A 20,713-nucleotide genomic window follows, 5' to 3' on the forward strand; every position below is an offset into this window, starting at 1 on the left:
TCTAACATCACTGAAAATTTCAGCACTCTAGCTTTTATCGTTTTTGAGTTTTTGTCTGGACAAAATGGTCATCTGAAAATCGTTAAAAGGGGGATAACTTCCAACCGGAAGTGATTTTGCAAAAATTGAAACGGCGGTACAAACTTCAAATGGCAACGCATCAATCCTGAAAATTTGAAGCAAATCGATCCAGCCATCTCCGAGAAATCTTCTGCACAAAAATCGGTAAGGAGAAAAAAAAAGAATAATAATAATAACTAGATTCGATCTCGTTGCGAGCAACGAGTGGGTCTTCCGTCCAAATTTAGATGTGATTAGATAAGAATTTGACTGACATTTTCGTTCATAAATAATGATACAAATATATTGTCTAGACGTACAATTTAGCTTTGGTAATGTTTTACAAATATTGATCATTTAAATGTTATAAATTAAAGACTCTCTCTACCTCTCGGCAACTAATTAAAGGGGTCAGCTTTTTTTCGAGAAAAAAGTTAATAATGTTATTTACTGTGATACAGATTCGACTGATCAGGCGAGTCATGCCGCCCGGAGGCCTATTTTTTTTTTTATATCATCCTTAATATATCTCGCAAAACTGAACAAATTTTGTTCTACATGTCCTATGGAAATTTTCTTAAGAAAAAAGTTATTGATTGCGACATTTATCATACTGTTAAGGCGAGTCATAAGGCCCGTGGGCCTTTTTCTTGATATCGTTTGAAAGATCTTGCAAACCTGAACAACTTTTGGTCTACATGTTTTATCAAAAGTTTCTCCAGAAAAAAGCTATTGATTGTGACACTAATCCAACTCTTCAGGCGAGCCATGAGGCCCGTTCGCCTTTTTCATGATGTTGTTCGAAACATCTTGCAAAACTGAACAACTTTTGCTCTAGATGTCTCATTAAAAGTTTCTTGACTAAAATGTTTTATATTACAACAATAACCCAACTGTTCAGGTGAGCCATGAGACCCGCAGGCCTTATTCTTAACATCGTTAGTAACGCTTGCGAATCTGAATAATTTTTGTTCTACATATCTTATCAAAAGTTTCTTGAGAAAAAAGTTATTAATGTTATTAATTGTGATACAAATTCGACTGTTCAGGCGAGCCATGACGCCCGCAGGCCTATTTTTTGATATCATTAGATAGATCTTGCAAAACTGAACAACTTTTATTCTACATGTTTTATCAAAGTTTCGTGAGGAAAAAGTTAATCATTGTAACAGAAATTCAATGGTTCAGGCGAGCCATGAGGCCCATGGGCCCATTTTTTGATACGGCACGAAAGATCTCAATAAACTGTACAACTTTTGTTATATATGTCTAAACAAAATATTTACGAGTATAACGTTATGCGACATTTATCACTGTTAAGGCGAGTCAGAAGGCCCGTGGGCCTTTTTTTTGATATCGTTTGAATGATCTTGCAAAACTGAACAACTTTTGTTCTACATGTCTTATCAAAAGATTCTCGAGAAAAAAGTTAGTAATTGTGACACTGATCAAATTGTTCAGGCGAGCCATGAGGCCCGTTGGCCTTTTTGATGATGTTGTTCGAAAGATCTTGCAAAACTGAACAACTTTTGTTCAAGATGTCTTATTAAAAGTTTCTTGACAAAAATGTTATAGATTGCAACAATAACCCAACTGTTCAGGTGAGCCATGAGACCCGCAGGCCTATTTATTAACATCGTTAGTTAACCCTTGCGAAACTGAACAACTTTTGTTCTACATGTCTTGTCAAAAGTTTCTCGAGAAAAAAGTTATTAATGTTATTAATTGTGATACAAATTCGACTGTTCAGGCGAGCCATGACGCCCTGAGGCCTAGTTTTTGATATCATTAGATAGATCTTGCAAACCTGAACAACTTTTATTCTACATGTCTTATCAAAAGTTTCGTGAGAAAAAAGTTAATCATTGTAACAGAAATTCAATGGTTCAGGCGAGCCATGAGGCCTATGGGCCCATTTCTTGATATGACACGAAAGATCTCAATAAACTGTACAACTTTTGTTATATATGTCTAAGCAAAATATTTACGAGTAAATAGTTATGATTTAAAACGTGGAGAAAAATGAGACACTTTTTTAAACTCCATTTTCGACCCCTACCGAGCTTCCATACTAGGCGCTTCCGGAAATTTTGAAAACCCAGGTGCACAACTACAACATGTCGTCTAACATCACTGAAAATTTCAGCACTCTAGCTTTTATCGTTTTTGAGTTTTTGTCTGGACAAAATGGTCATCTGAAAATCGTTAAAAGGGGGATAACTTCCAACCGGAAGTGATTTTTCAAAAATTGAAACGGCGGTACAAACTTCAAATGGCAACGCATCAATCCTGAAAATTTGAAGCAAATTGATCCAGCCATCTCCGAGAAATCTTCTGCACAAAAATCGGTAAGGAGAAAAAAAAAAGAATAATAATAATAACTAGATGCGATCTCGTTGCGAGCAACGAGTGGGTCTTCCATCCAATTTTAGATGTGATGAGATAAGAATTTGACTGAGATTTTCGTTCATAAATAATGATACAGATATATTGTCTAGACGTACAATTTAGCTTCGGTAATGTTTTACAAATATTGATCATTTAATTATAAGTGTTATAAATTAAAGACTCTCTGCCCCTCTAGGCCACTAATTAAAGGGGTCAGCCTTTTTTCGAGAAAAAAGTTAATAATGTTATTTACTGTGATACAAAATCGACTGATCAGGCGAGTCATGTCGCCCGGAGGCCTAAATTTGATATCATTCTAGATATATCTCTCAAAATTGAAACAAAAATTGTTCTACATGTCCTATCAAAATTTTCTTAAGAAAAAAGTTATTGATTGCGACATTTATCAGATTGTTAAGGCGAGTCATAAGGCCCGTGGGCCTTTTTCTTGATATCGGTTGAAAGATCTTGCAAAACTGAACAACTTATCAAAAGATTCTCGAAAAAAAAGAAGTAATTGTGACACTCCTCAAACTGTTCAGGCGAGCCATGAGGCCCTTTCGCCTTTTTCATGTTGTTCGAAAGATCTTGTAAAACTGAACAACTTTTGTTCTACATTTCTTATCAAAAGTTTCTCCAGAAAAAAGTTATTGATTGTGAAACTAATCAAACTGTTCAGGCGAGCCATGAGGCCCGTTTGCCTTTTTCATGATGTTATTCGAAAAATCTTACAAAACTGAACATCTTTTGTTCTAGATGTCTTATTAAAAGTTTCTTGACAAACATGTTATAGATTGCAACAATAACCCAACTGTTCAGGTGAGCCATGAGACCTGCAGGCCTATTTCTTAACATCATTAGTTAACGCTTGCTAAACTGAACAACTTTTGTTCTACATGTCTTGTCAAAAGTTTCTCGAGAAAAAAGTTATTAATGTTATTAATTGCGATACAAATTCGACTGTTCAGGCGAGCCATGACGCCCGGAGGCCTATTTTTTGACATCATTAGATAGATCTAGGAAAACTGAACAACTTTTATTCTCTATGTTTTATCAAAAGTTTCGTGAGAAAAAAGTTAATAATTGTAACAGAAATTCAATGGTTCAGGCGAGTCATGAGGCCCATGGGCCCATTTCTTGATATGACACGAAAGATCTCAATAAACTGTACAACTTTTGTTATATATATCTAAACAAAATATTTACGAGTAAAAAGTTATGATTGAAAACGTGGAAAAAAATTGGACACTTTTTAAAACTCCATTTTCGACCCCTACCGAGCTTCCATACTAGGCACTTCCGGAAATTTTGAAAACCCAGGTGCACAACTACAACATGTCGTCTAACATCACTGAAAATTTCAGCACTCTAGCTTTTATCGTTTTTGAGTTTTTGTCTGGACAAAATGGTCATCTGAAAATCGATAAAAGGGGGATAACTTCCAACCGGAAGTGATTTTTCAAAAATTGAAACGGCGGTACAAACTTCAAATGGCAACGCATCAATCCTGAAAATTTGAAGCAAATCGATCCAGCCATCTCCGAGAAATCTTCTGCACAAAAATCGGTAAGGAGAAAAAAAAGAATAATAATAATAAGAAAAGTGAAAAATCAACAATAGAATAATAGAAGGGTCTTCCGCTGAAGACGGAAGACCCTAATAATAAGAAAAGTGAAAAATCAACAATAGAATAATAGAAGGGTCTTCCGCTGAAGACGGAAGACCCTAATTACGTGTGCTGTATGTCCAAGAGGACCCTTTGGAATAAATAGATAAAATAATTGTACCCTTGGCAATATTGTTTATATAATTTATAAAATTATACTTATGTACCTCATTTACCATTAGAATAAATTACAAGATAAACTTAATATTTTTCATGACTATTGTGACAAATGACATCTAAAGGTTAATGCAGAAAAGACTAATATAATAGTTTTTTTTAATAAAAGAATTGTATTATGTTACAATTCAATTTCATATATGACTGTAAAAGTATTGAAATTCTTGATGAATTCAAGTATCTTCGTATATTTTTAAAAAAATAAAAATGGCTCATTTATCAATGATATGAAATATCAATATGACAAAGCAACTAGAGCAATGTTTGATGTGCTAAAAAAAATGTACGCAAAATAACTTGCCAATCAAATGTCAACTTGACCTTTCTAATAGAATTATATAACAAATTTTATTGTATGGTTGTGAAATTTGAGGTTTTTCACATACTTCCCCAATCGCAAAATTACATACTCAATGCTGTAAATGTATACTTAAATTAAATCAAAATACTCCGAATTATTTTATTTATAGACAACTTGGAAGATATCCTTTGTCTATAAATATTAAAACAAAAATAATCAAATTTTGGTCAAAATTATTTCATCAGAGAATAGAAAAATTGCAAAGAATATGTATTCACTTATATGTAAAGATAATAATAATAACCCTTGGATAAAATGCATTAGAAACATTTTTAATGAGTGTGGATTGTCATATGTATGGGAAAATGAAGCTTTTTTAAACACAGACTGGTTAAATGCAAAGGTATTACAAACACAGAAGGATCAGAGTATACAGAAATGGAATGAACTTTTATGTACATGTAATTCGTCAAAAGCAATTAACTATTCCATCTTTAAAAATGAACCAAATTTTGAATTTTATTTAGATGAACTTCCTAAAAATAAAAGAGAAATACTTTGTATATTTAGAGCAACAAATTTTAGATTACCTGTAGAGACAAGAAGATTTTTAAACATTCCAAGACATAAAAGAGTATGCACTTTATGTAATAATAATGATTTAGCCTATGAGTTCCAATATTCATTTTAATGTACAGAAACAATCAAAAATCAAGATTGGAAAAGTTAGATAGATATTATACAAATAGACCAGATAGATATGAATTTAAACAGCTTCTTACTTGTAAAAATGTTATTGTTATTAAACAAATTTTTAATGGTTATATCTGTATTAAAGACAGGGCATGTCATCCATGTTAACTGCATGCTATGTACAATATTGTATTATATATTACGAATTATTTCTCTACAATACACATTTATATATTTATTTGAGAATAAATATTTTTGTTGTTGGATAATGAAATGAAATGGGGGCTGAATCAATTAGAAAACCTAGTGTGTGTAAATATATATATATATATATATATATATGAAGTTGATTTATTAATTTATTAATGATTGTTTTTTATGGAATGTGTCATTCTGATTTTCAATATATATATATATATATATATATATATATATATATGTGTGTGTGTGTGTGTGTGTGTGTGTGTGTGTGTGTGTGTGTGTGTGGATAGATAGATAGATAGATAGATCGTGTACAACACCACAATGTATAATAATGCTACGGTAACTCGAATTTTCCCTATCCAAGGATTCTTTGTGGTAGCCATTAATCACACACTGTTGTATCAGGTTTGTCAATCAGAATTGTATTTTTATAAATATAAGTCATACACTTGGGACCCTCCCACTACTCGTCATCTTTACTATCAATATTTCACGTTTATTTGCATGGATGGACCAAAAACCCATGGCTATGGCGAAGATGGTTTGCTTGTGGAATTTCTGGTTCTATTCCTTTGTGTACAGTAATGTCATTAGATGTGATGTGTTGTTATGATTGTTGTTTGGGTTTTTATTCCACTACCCATCTTTAACAAACACCATAATTATTATCAGACAATGTCATTCCATCATTTTCAAACTTATAATTTTAGATAAAGAATATTATTGAAGGTAATTAAAATGTAATTGAAAATACTCTTCAGGTGTTTTTTTTTTATCATTATTATTATTAGAATGTATTAATTTTTTAGAAATACATTTAATTTCCTGTAATTGAAAGCAAAGTATCTAGTGGTTGTGCACGAATTTTATTTTCAAGAAAAAGCTGCATTTTGTGATTCCCCACTAATGATGTATATTACAAAACTATTGATAAATTTTATAGTACTATCAATATATCTGATATCTCAAATAATACATTCTATATCACTAACAACTATTCTAAATTACTAACGGTATATTGTAGATCAATAGGTATCAGAGCGTTATGTAGAGTTGGTACATGTGATGAAGACAAAATATCGTTATATAATAGGCAGCCATTTGTTCACAAATACAACACCGGTAATTTCTACAATGTCTGGTGGCAAATTGTTTATGATATGGTCATAGAGCTAAAAACAAATGCTGTCAATACGTGCCCAAATTAAATTTACAAAAGATGCAATATTTGATAACGACAGATAATAGTTTTACATTGAGTGTAGATGCATGCGTAATGTTTTAATTTGGAGACTTTTTATGCATATTGATTTGTCTTATTATGTTTAAATGCTGTTCTACATGGGTTGATTTAAGATTTATGACCATCGAATCTCGTGTCATAATGTTTTAATTTTATCAGTTTACTATCAGAATGCATAGATTAAAACTGATTGTGTTAGAAGTACGGACTGCAAGTATGCAAGTGCTAATCATTTAAAGTATTTAAGTGGTATAGGTGAATGTTTTTGTTCCGTGTTGAGTTCTGTCTGTTTATTCATAAGTACGTGTACAAAAATAGATTCGAGAAACGTAGTATCGTATAATTTCCCCTACATGTATATTACCCTCGATTACTCTGAATTCCTCACAGGATGTGATATCATTCCCAGATAATGTAAAGTTCATCAAGTGTAGAAATGCTTAATAAAAGAGTACGAGGTTTCCCTTCACTGCATCGCATTCGCCGATATTTCTGTAATTTCCTGTATCAACGGCAAAACAAACAACGAATCGTTTTATAGCCCGATAGAGGGCACTCCCGTAGACACTCCTGTATGTGGTTTTACTATGGTCTCTGTAAAGAGCATAATATAAAACCTTGCTTGGCCTCATTGCCTGGCTTAGCCTCGAAAGTTGGCTTGGCCCCAAATACAATCTAATTAAATTAGATCCTATGATCCGCTCATGTGTAGTGGTAGTAGATGAGCGGATCATAGGATCTAATTTTAATTAGATTGGCCCCAAATATGGCCTCTAATTTAGCTCCAACTCAAAATTTTGGCCTGACCTCAAAAGTTGACCAGGCCCCAAGACCATAAACCGAGAACAGACTTACGTCAAAATTATGATTACTTTTATCTTAAGATTTATGTACCACATATGTGTAAAAAAAAAAAAAAAAAACAACAACAACAACAAAAAAACAACAAAAAAACAAACAAACAAAAAAAACTACAGGTAGATAAAAAAAAATGTAATTGCAAACTTATATGTATACTGAAAGTTTTATTTGTTTATGAAAATTATTTCAATAGTTAGCTGGATTTGAAATTTAGATTTAAGTCTATTCTCAGTTTATGGTCTTGAGGACTGGCCTCAAAGTTGATCTGTAAAAAAAATATTTTCACATTGAAAGCAAGACCATATGCCCTGTTCTCAATGTGTTTTGCTCTCCAAATCAAAGTCGCCATGGCTGATTAAACTTTGGTAGTATCTGAATTGACAGTGTATCCGTCTGAATACAGAGAGACCCAATAAACCAATCATTTCATCTGCAGTGCAGTTCATGTACGCACTAGTTCATAATTTAGGAATGAAAAAGAAAATCGTTCAATCAATGAACTTATCAATAGATATTCAATCAGATCAGTTATAGTGAATTATCAATTTCATGTGCATACTTACAAAACATATCTACTTACTATGACTTTGAAAGAGTAAAACCAAAAAATCAATAAAATCAATTGCAATTCTGATTTTATTTTTTTTTTTTTTTTTTTTTTTTTGCTTCAGGCTATAAAGTTTTTTTTAGTGGCCAGGTCAACTTTTGAGGTCATGCCAAAATATAGGTTGGCCAAAATTTAGAGGCCAAAATTGGGACCTGGTGAACTTTGAGGTAAAGCTACGCCAAGTTTTATAGTATGCCTTGGCGACCTTGGCAAATATTCACAGTCACCTTCAGTCAAGGAGCAGCTAGTTTCGTCAAATGGAAGTCCTTGGTCTAGTGGGTGAGGCTTTGGTAGGTGGATTTTTGCTACTATTTGGTTACCATGTTTAGAATTACTAGGGTTATTTAAAGGGGAAAAAACCCATTTTTATCTTCTTTTTTCTTTGTAATTTTTTGTGTCACCACAAATGGAATTTTGGGGTTGGTCTTTATAATTATCGTATTGGTAAATAATTTGGTGACGCTGTTGTATTATATTCAGTATAGTATGTTGCATTCCATTCGTAGGTGATATAATTACAACTGTATTTATTTTATCTAATATCAGTTTCACGGTTGGTGAGAATGTGAAAAATTAACACAATGGCCAAATGACAGTAGGAAATGTCTTGTTAAATTTTGAGGGAGTTTAGCCAGGGCCCCATCCCTGACAGCTGCCCTATAAATTACTGTATTTTATTATTACTATCATTATTGTTATAGAATAGGTTCTGGGAAATAATATATATATATTTAAAAAACAAAATCAAAAAACAAAAACAACAAAAACGCAATGGCCAAATGACCAACACAGTTGTCGATGGAAGACGTTGATAAGAAAATTTAACGTGAGCTTCTGACTTCCCAAATGAGCTGATTATAAAGTTGATGAATGTCAGAATTAACTGTCGTTTTAAAAATGTGTTTACTTGGTGTAGATGCATAGCACAAACGTTTGATTTGTGGCACTTAAAAAATTGCATCATGCAAATTGGATTACTTACTTGTTAGAAATGAAATATCCGACCACGAGGCTGCTTGTAAACCGACGGACAATTAACCTGAATTGAATATCCAGAAAATCCATTAAGGAATTTAATTTTGAATCAAACATGTTTTTTTTTTTCATAATTACAGTGAACGAGTATTCTAATTCACGCCACAGGGGCTCAGTTGTCAGAAATTGAAGTTTTGTATTATTTGTTCCCGAATAATAAATTGAAGTTTTGCATGATTTGTGTCCGAATAATAGATTATATAAATAAAATCCACCACCAAAATCCGCTTTTTTCGAGGTTTTAAAAAAGGTGTATTATGTGTACATTAAAAAGGGTATTTTTAAAATTTATTATTCGGGAACAAATAATACAAACTTCAATTTCTGACAACCGAGCCCCTGTGATTCACGCATGTGTATGCATGTGATGAATATTGTGTCGACACTACACAAGTTGTACATGTAGCTAGCAATACCCAAATGCAAATCAACACTGTGCACATTGAAATTGCTTTTTTTCTGTATAGTGCATTAAAATCGATATACATGTACATATACTGCATTGTAGTCTCATTCAACTACTTATAAGGACTATAGCACACAGTGTACATCGCCGAGTCCCCTCCTATACCGGGATCTTCCTGTTTACGTAAGCTTGAAATATTCCATTACTCATGCAAACTGGAACAAATTTGAAAAGTATCGGAACAGTTATATAGATTTCACTATTTCTTATACGAAATTGTGTTCCCCATCAAAATATTCGTTTGAAGCCATTTTAATCTAATTCTTCATAACTGAGTTCATTAACATAATTTTGAAAGACCGGTAAATTTCTGTACGCATCTATCTAAACGATAAACGACATTTAATCTTGACCAGCCTAACTCGTATCATTTGGAGTTTAAAACCAAATATCTGTATCTGATGTGTACATCACAACCTTTTATAAGCTGTTGCGTGTCAGGAAGTTATTACCGGTAGTTAAAAAAAAATATGAAACCACAGGAAATTCCGAGTTAATCAGTATTGTTATGAATAGTTTCAATGAATTCTGAAAACACTTTATACCATGAATAAGAAATGCAATGAATTAAATTTAAACGTTCCGACGCCCTGGTCCATGTACATGTATGTTCCCTGAATATTATAATTACTTGAAATTTCTATAAGATGTGAATTGACCCGCCATTCATGTGAAATTCAGGACGTGTAGGCACACCCTGTTACGATATATTGATCAGGATTTCAATCTAACTTTTTATCATACTTAATGTAGTTCAAGTTCTCACACCATATATCAGTTATATATGAGGTACAATACCTAATAAAAGATAAAGGTAAGTCGTTTTAATTAATCGTGAATAGAAAAAAATACGAATAATAAAAAAGAAAATACAAGAGATGTACATACAATAGCTACAAACGAAGGAAAAGAAAAAGTAAGAGATACAAGTTATGGGGGACAGACTGCATCATAAATCTTAGTTATGAAGAGACAGAGATTTTTCAACAATTTAAAACTTGAGTATGACATTATCTTACTGAACTTCAGTATATTTGGTTTATTACAAAATGGAAATAAAAATGAACTAACAGCTTGAATTAACGGGACGCCGAGACGAAGGACAATGATAGATACTTTACTGTGACTTTAAGCGGGGACCTTGTAAAATATAAATCCACAGAGTAAACCTCGCGTCAAGGTTTACACATTCTTATCATTTAGACTCAAATTGAAGGTGCAGCAAAAATTGGCATTTTCTTGGTTTAGTGTGTCTTTGAGTTTGAAATGCTAATTATGTGCTAAACTCTATTCTTTCTCTCTTTATTTCCTCTTTTCAGAGATTTTACAACACATAGATCTGTAATGATTCTTGGTAATTTTTTGAAATATGAGAAACTGTGGAAAGACGAAAAAAAAAATATTTGAAGGGCTGAAGGAATGCTGGGATTGGTCTTCAATTATCGTGTTGATAAATATCTTATGACACATGCAGTCGTTTTGACACACCGATCTTGTGTTGGAGTTAGATAATAAAATGTTCTCTGGTTTGTCCTACGACATATGAAGGTTGCTGGCATTGTGAATATAGCACCAGACCCCCAATTCACTTCCAGTGTCGCGTCCGATGATGAAGACGACGACTTATAGAACAGAATAGAATAGAATATTTATTCAACCAATCTGGCCCCCCAGAGGAGCATAATGATGTACATTGATAAAGTCCAAAATCACAGAAACGCATGAAGGAAAACAAAGACAATTGCACTGCATGATGAACAGAGAATTAGCCATCACATCTATCAATGCATAATAAACACACAAAACACAAATTCATGTAGTACAAGCATAGTAACTATGTTGCAGTAATCAACTTGCATCTTATACATGCACATAACTATATTATACATGTATGTTGTTTTTACAATTAAATATTGGCATAATAAAACAGCAAACTCAGGATCTTCATTTGACACAATCCATGTAAACAGATCAGTATTGTTAAGCAGTACTAGGTTTAGAAAGGTTTTAAATATCTTATTAAAAAATTCTCCTCTTGGATTATTATATAGTGGACATTCAAGTAGAAAATTCAATTCATCTTCTGTTGAACTTGAGATACAGTGTTGACAGACTCTTTCACATCTAGGAAGAATTTCATATATACCATAGTTATAAATTTTTCTTTCATATCTGCCTGTTTCTATCCGTAAACAATGATTAGTAATTCTGAATTTAGTGAGACTTACCCGAACGTCTCAAGTTTTTAAATTCAGGTATTTTTCAAAATTGAACTACCTTTTGTACTGAAAGTATGTACTTAATTTTCCAAATCCTCACATATAACTAGCACGGACATTTTCCCAAGTTTGAGAAATTGTTACGCAGTTGTTTTTTTTATGTACAATTTAAATTTATTTTCACATAATTTTTTGCAGTGGGATAAATTGATATTTAGTTTTTCACTGTAGAATAATATACTAGAATACCAGTCACTGTTAACGGTGTTAGACTTGCACTCAAAGCAGCCTGTTTGAAGTTGAATGTTCTAGTCTATACATGTACCGGTACATAAATTTTTGCTTTAGCATATCAATATATAATGGATGCCTGCCCAGTTCAGAATAGATCCCTATATTTGTACAAGTTTTAGACACCCCCATAATATATTTACCGAATTTCATATTTAGCTTTTCCACATCCCACTTTTTAGATATATCAAAAAGTGGGAGGTTTCTTCTTTTTGAAGTAAATTAATAATGCTCCAGTTCTCACAACCATACAACACTATGGGTTTAATACAATGATCAAATACAAGTTTAAAAGGTTTTATAGAGGGAGTAGCAGTTTTCACATCCCTTATATCCAACCTGTGTTGTTACCAGACCAATGACCCAATACACGTTTAATAAACCAGAGAAAGACATTCTAATATTTATATTTTTCTGTGTTTTTTTTTTTTTTAAATATATATTTTCAAGTACGTAGAATATAGACATCACTGACAAACGTAATATTTAGCTGAAAATCACCTGACTTTGATTTGTCTCCCTTGGTTGATCGATGGTAAAGGGAAATAATTCAAGGACAAACTCCAAGCGCGTAAAATAAACCATCATGTAACATCGATAAGCGTTATTTATCATAACTATTCAAATAAAAAAACACCAGAAAACTTATTTTCCAACAATTTCAACAATGCCGCGAAGTAGGTCACGGAGTTCGTGGAATATGTAATTCACACGCGGACAGACGCACTAAAAATGGGATGATTGAAACAAGATGTGAATTCAAAGTTGTAAATGACAAGCAGTGAATTTCAATAAAAAATTAAGCGGAAAACACCTAGTGAATGTAAATATGGTAGAATGTTTCAGTGAAATAACCTATGAAATACGGCCTCTTATTTCAAATACATTTGGAATAGTCTTGATTCGGTTATTCAAAGAAAATGACATGATATGAAGAAGAATCTTAAAATATATAATTGTATATCCATACTATGGCGTGTAAAATGTTGCACTATTATACTAATCTTGTTATTCATACTCGAAAACTTGTAATTTATATTCTAAAGCATATCATTCATATTCGAAAAGTTGTTATTCATATTCGATAACTTTATCATTCATATTCAAACACATGTTATTCTTATTATAAAACGTGTTATTCATATTCAAAAACATATCATTCAATAAATTGTTATTCATATTCTAAACTTTTCATTCATATTCAAAAACATGTGATTCATATTCAAAAGCATGTAATTCATATTCGATAGTCATGCCATTTTTATTCGATATTTTTTTTAAATTCTTATTCAATATAATTTGCATTGTGGGTAATATTATCTGTTTGTAAAGTTACTGCTCATTGGGTACGTGTATGTGAAAACGAAAGTAGATTATGGTGTTACCATATCTGGTGGTAAGTGTACATTCTTTATGTTAGTGTAATACGATGAACATTTACCAAAAGTTTATCAATCAATAGGCATTCATTACCTATGAATGTGCTGCGTACACGTGGTCCAGATATGGTAACACCATAATCTACTTTCGTTTTCACATACATGTACCCAAATGGGCAGATACTTTACAAACAGATAATATTACCCACAATGCAAATTATATTGAATAAGAATTAAAAAATCATCGAACAAGAATGACATGACTATCGAATAAGAATGACATGATTATCGAATATAAATTACATGCTTTTGAATATGAATAGCAAAATTATCGAATAAGTAAGTAAGTAAGTAATTTATTTCCAATTTTGGGCCCAGAGGGCATACAAAGAATACAAAGTTCATATACATAAATCATAAAAGAGTGATTATCCAAAAGATAGATGAAAAATAAAATTTACAAGTTCATGATAAATCAACTTTTCTTAGTAATGAACAGCTATATATGTAATTGGCAAATTTTTCAATAATACTTTCACATTCGTTGCTCATAAGCCAGATAAATTTTTGTCTATTACACAGGTTTATAAAATTCTTGCACAAAATGTTCATGGACTCTATGAATGGTTTTCTTAAGTGTTGGTATGCTATGCAGTCAAATACAAAATAGAATTCATCTTCTACACAGTCAGACTTGCAGACAGTACATATTCTCTCATTTACATGTGTTTGTGGTGTAACGTCCAGTTTCAATAGCCAAAGAGTGAGAACTGATTCTGAAATTTGTGAAACATTTCAAAACATGAGGATTACGAATTACTGAAAAATATTTTTCTCTACAGAATCTTGTTTTGAATAGTGCATAGGTTCGTAATTTACCAAATTGTTTGTCTGCATTGTCTGAGAGTGTATTACACCACTGATATTTAAATCTTTCATACAACTTATTAGCAACAATACGCAAGATCGTAAATACCGAGTTAGCGGAACTCTCTTGTAAAGAAGTCTGGAAAAGTGTGTCGATCTTGGGCATTTTTTGTTTATTCAAAACATGGCATCGGAAGACGATTTAACTTCCATGTGCTTTCCACAATTAAAAGCATTTTTGAATGAAAGGTGTGTAAAAACGTCTGGATACAGGAAAAATTAACTTCTGAATTTAGCTCGCGAAACTATATATTTTGACGCAAGCTTTTCTCAGCTTTGGGAATTTCCTGGCTGACAGCAGTAGGAAAAATCCACCACATGTCCATTAAAATCTATCAGTTGTGGATATTTCTGCGTATTATGTTTCTTTCTTGAATCATTACTACAGTCTACTGCAATGCAATGATAGTACACCATTGTTAAAATCGGGTGAATCGATCACGACAAAAGTTGCAGAACTGGTATTATTTACCAACATGCCCAAATTCTCGCATACTCTGGGTCTCGCGAGACTTTGAAAGGGGAAAGTAAAATTTAAAATCAAGACGGAAAAAGTAGTCGCGATCTTGCGTATTGAAACAATATTTTTATCATGTATAGGGCATTGTATATCCAACTTATTCAAAATATATTGAATGCTACTGATCCAGTTGCTTTTGTTATTATCGTATAATACATAGTTTTCAAGTACAGCATTTCTTAATAAGGAATTTACTTCGGAATTTAAAATTCTTTGTAAATATTTAAAACAGCTTTTTATGACATCAATATACATTGGGAATCGACCAAGTTCACCAACAATAGCTTGATTTGAGGCTTTTTTATGTACACCACAAATATATTTCAAAAATGTAATGTGCATTTTTTCGCAGTACATTTTGTTAAAGAAGTTTTCCATACAATAATTGGGGCGTTTTGCAGAACATGTATCTGTATTTATTGTTCCCCAGATTTCACACGCATATAGCAATACAGGTTTTACAGTATGATCATATAAGTGTATCAGGGTATGTATTTTAGGTTTAATATTTCCAAAACATTTGACTAATTTAAAATATGCTTTTAAGGCTCTTTTGTAGAGATGAAACTGGCAATTTGTGAATGAGCCTGATGAGGAGAAAACAATTCCTAGATATTTATATGATGACACTTGTTCAATAATTTGATTTTTATAGAAAAAAAATTTCAGCTGATTTTTTTACCACTTTTGCAAAATATAATAATTTTTGTCTTCTTGAGATTGACAGACAGGCAATATTTTTCACAGTAGCTTTCAAGCTTATTTATACATTGCTGAAGTCCTCTTTCAGATTTAGAAATCAATACTAAATCATCAGCATACAATAGACAATTTAGGGAAATGTCACCTAATTTAACCGGATCATCATTATCATTAAATCATGGTTGTCGAATATAAATAACATAATTATTGAATATAAATGACATGATTATCCAACATGAATGATAAGATTATCCAATATGAATCACATATTTTTGAATATGAATGATAAGATTATCGAATATGAATCACATGTTTCTGAATATGAATGATAAGATTATCGAATATGAATCACATGTTTTTGAATATGAATAACACGTTTTAGAATAAGAATAACATGTTTTTGAATATGAATGATAAAATTATCTAATATGAATAACAACTTTTCGAATATGAATGATATGCTTTAGAATATAAATTACAAGTTTTCGAATATGAATAACAAGATTAATATAATAGTGCAACGTTTTACACGCCATACAATACCCAAATGTCGATTTGATTGAAAGCGTGAAGGAGTCTGTGTAATAAATGTTTAAAATTTAAAGTCCTAGTTTATCAGTTAGAAGTATCACGTGGGGATTTTTGCTTGTCGTAAGTGGGGGCGGTCCTTCGGATGAGACCGTAAAAAAAATACCCGTGTCACAGCAGGTGTGGCACGATAAAGATCCCTCCCTGCTCAAAGGCCGTAAGCGCCGAGCATAAAGCTTAATTCTGCCCCTCTTCACCGGCAAAGGACATGAGATCATCCGATTCCGTAAGAACACACTGCAGGAACAGTGTCTGATCGATTGTTACAGTTTGTACTATCTAACATGCAAAGTAGAATGCTCTTTCTTATTTCCAGGATTCCCTAGCCAAGGACGGTGTTCCCTGAAACTGAAACACCGTGCAGCCTCCGTGAGTATCTGCAGTGATATAATCATACCCTCGAATTAAAGGCGGCGAAACTCTAGTTCTTAAACCTTCAATCAGAAGTTGACAGGGGCTGAATGACAAGGAACGGTTGGATCATATCGAGACACGGGCTATCCTGAGAGAAATCAAAATTCTGTAGGTTTAGGAAAATATCTACAAAAGAAACTGTATCTGCCTTTCCTATTAAAACTAGAGAAATTCTGCAAATCATTGAATTCAGAATTACAAAATGTACTGTAACACCCGGAAGCCATCAAAGATGTTTTCATAGGGAGTAGTCCCTCTTACATGTATCATTGAGGAATGGAGGATTCGGATAAACAAAGTGTTCATGCGAATAATGATTTTTAACGGATTGAATATTCTCATCAGGGTTTTACCTTGTATCAATGGTATATTCTCGGAATGTTGGAATATTCTCGGAGTGATAGGATGCGTTATATAACATTTTGTATTAATAAATGTAATTTTAGCACACTTTCTTCAGAGATAAAAACAAATGTATGAATTCTTGTACAAATGTAAATATGTATGTTAGAAAATTCTCTTTAGTGGTAGCAACGCTGTATAAAACTTTTTTTGTTTTGTTATATGATTGAATGGTTCAGAGTATTCTGATTGGCTGATATTTAGCAAACTAGAAAAAAAGTGGAATGTTATGTTCACCTTTATGTATCTTTGAGGTGAATATAAGATTTCATTTCTTCAACATCGAACCAGATATGAATTGGGAATTTCTAAATTGACACGAATATTACTTCTCGTTCACGTGAAGATTCGCGCCTCTAATCACTTACCACTAGATCTATCACTCTTCCTGTAAACAGAGATGGCCGACACGGTATTATCTGTTTTGCTCTGATAGCTGGTTTGGATGTTTTAAAGTACTCAATTATGTAAGAAACAAAAATTAGCGGTTTTTAAAAATAATTTTCGACTAGGACTTGTACCCTAGCTGAGTGTAAAAACTGACCAGGTAATATAGATTTCATAGGTTCTAGTAGCCAGTTTTGATTTTTCAAATTATGCAATTATATAATGAAACAATTGTTGACATATTTGCGGTCAATACGATGATTTAGTTACCTTTGAAATACAACATACAATTTGCCCGTCTTGATCAGTGAATATTAAATCTCTCAGATGGCTGCATCATCCTACCGACCTCAAAAGTGTCAACAATTGTATTGCATATCTATATTGGCATAACTGTAATCTTGTTGTATGAAACCTGGTATAAATAATATATGCACGTTGGCACATTTTCTTCAGTGATAGCAACACTGTATAAAAACTGCATTAAGGTATAACTATGTTGGCACATTTTCTTCTCTCCAAGGATAGAAACACTGCGCAAACGAAGAAAATTGCACCTGATCGTGTGTGCGGTGTGTTTGCACCTGATCGTGTGTGCGGTATGGTTGCACCTGGTCGTGTGTGTGGTGTGTTCTGTTGGCCTCTCGTTAGTTCCCATTGTCTTTTTATACATCGGTAATGGGGTCTTCCTTTGGATGTCGTATATAGAGATTGCATTCCGATGCTTCACAATCGTGGAACAACTTAACAGCAAATACCTCTCTTGTTGTCTTCTTAAAACAATGCATTTAAATCTTAATATCACAGTAAACATGTGTTAGTCAATAGCTGATCAATAGTTTTTAATAAATCAATGTCTGCAGAATAAAAGTAGCTTCCCGTTGTGAAAGTCATTGCAGCACAAAACCTTCCCTGTTGTCTGTATGCAAAATTGTTGTTTACATGTACTTAACATGCCTAAATCGTTTCTCCCTTAAGTACATCTACCATCAGATCATCTGGTGATGTTGCAAAGTCTATAGATAAAATTTGTCTTCTTCCCACAAGTATTCTCGTGGATTCGTGCGTGTAAGTAGAGGAAATCCAGTCTTTGTATGAAATACTTTTCATTTGTGATTTCCTCATTGGTAAACCATCACGAAGGTTAATACTGCACGTAATCAATATGTTCGATCGCCTTGTCATGGGTGCACTTTCGGGAAACTCTAATAAGAGCTGCAAGTGACCCTTTACGAGGTGTTTTGTAGTTATTAGCTGCAGATCTGTAGCGTTATGGTTTTATATTCTTGTCTTTGACCATAACGCTACAGTTCCTGTAACGTAAATATTGTGCAATTTACGGCGCAAGATTTTCTGCGCACGTTTGGGGATGTATTTATCCACTTTCCAGCATTGGGCAATCATCTACCCTTCATTCCCTAATTGTAAACATATTTTATTACCAACCTGTATATTTTATCCACCTCTCAATCCTTTATAACCGATAAACTCGCTTGTTTTGAATTTTCTGCCATCCGATCTCGTCAGTAGGTCAACATAGCTGTCGGATGGCAGAAAATTCAAAACAAGCGAGTTCATCGGTCTGTAGAGACGATTATAAAGGATTGAGAGGTGGATAAAATATACAGGTTGGTAATAAAATATGTTTACAATTAGGGAATGAAGGGTAGATGATTGCCCAAAGCTGGAAAGTGGATAAATACATCCCAAAACGTGCGCAGAAAATCTTGCGCCGTAAATTGCACAATATTTACGTTACAGGAACTGTAGCGTTATGGTCAAAGACAAGAATATAAAACCATAACGCTTCAGCTATGTAGTTATCAGATACCAATCGTAACTACTCAGCCATTTTCACAAGCGATAGTTGCTTGCAAAAAATGGCAGAGTAGGCCTAGTTACGAATGTATCAGATTCTAGGATAGTCGACAGTCACGTGACGCGTTTTATCCAATGATTTAATCTGAGGCAAAACAAACCCATTTGAGGCTTTGGTAAATTTTATTTTAACCTCATATGCTCTTTTCACGGGTGCACCTATATTTTACAGTTTTCTTCATGGATAGATCTGTGTAAATGATGTACCAAGCACATTCCTCTGTATGAGAATCACAAAATCATGATAGTGTAATGTTCCATATTTTTACGAATCAAGTCGATTTCAATACACTAATTGCTATTATATATCTCAGTACATATTTCTGTACCATTACCATTCTTTTTTATGTCATTTCTGGAGATTATGTTTTGATCTTTTAGGCGTTGTAGTAGCTCCAGTTTCCGATGCTGAATTTTCCATTGTTTGGGGGAATAGAAATTAAATACAATATATCAAATGTGCACATATCATAAAATAAAAATGATGAATATGAACCCAGCATTGCTTTTGAATTAAGATAGTTTGTGGTGATTAAGAAACAGTCATGGAACAACTTTTCAGCAAAGTGTGTGCAATTATTTGCAGGAATTTTTTCTGTTTTTCTTTTGGTACGTTACAACTACAATGTGTTGTGTTCAGACACGTCTGTATAATTGATGATGTTTTTTATGCCCAACATGTTGTCAGTTTTATGTTATGAAATAAAAAAGTGATGCATTTTTGTAATTGTTCTTATTTTACAATCAAGAAGTACTATTATTGTACTTTTGATATGAAGAATGGTTCTTTGGGGTGGAACAAAAATATAGAATATTTGATATCATAAACTAATCTGATTTATGAAATTAACTCCTTGATATAATTAATTCTATTAATGCACGCAATAATTCAATTATTATAACAATTATTTGATATAACATGTTGATATCATAACAAGCCTTATCCACCAGTCATCCAAAAATTACTTTGTTAAACACCACTCTGATTCCACGCACAAGTACTCTGAAGTTCAAATAAAAGATATGTCAGAGTTCCTCATTAACAATATCTTCGTCGTCGTTGGTGATCAGGTCTTCCAACAGTCTGTTAGAATTCCCATGGGCACGAATTGTGTTCCTTTGTTAGCTGACCAGTTTCTAAATTCATATGAAGTAGAATTTATTCAAAAACTTCTATGTGAGAAGAAAATTCACCATTTAGATATATCGACGACGTTTTGTATATTGACAATAATAACTTTCATTCATATATCGATTCGATATATCCCTGTGAGGGAAATAAAAGACACCACAGAGTCGTCCACT

General features: G+C 32.7%; 1 long non-coding RNA gene across 1 annotated transcript; it reads left to right on the forward strand.

The window, feature by feature from the left end:
* Nucleotides 1-5,785: 5,785 nt before the first annotated feature.
* LOC130047912 (uncharacterized) lies at nucleotides 5,786-20,130 on the forward strand. The gene is made up of 2 exons (XR_008796730.1): nucleotides 5,786-8,490; nucleotides 16,644-20,130. It is a non-coding gene; the product is annotated as an uncharacterized LOC130047912 (long non-coding RNA).
* The last annotated feature ends 583 nt before the right edge of the window (nucleotides 20,131-20,713 follow it).

Source organism: Ostrea edulis, chromosome 7 (genome assembly GCF_947568905.1).
Source record: "Ostrea edulis chromosome 7, xbOstEdul1.1, whole genome shotgun sequence".
NCBI classification, from domain to species: Eukaryota; Metazoa; Mollusca; class Bivalvia; order Ostreida; family Ostreidae; genus Ostrea; species Ostrea edulis.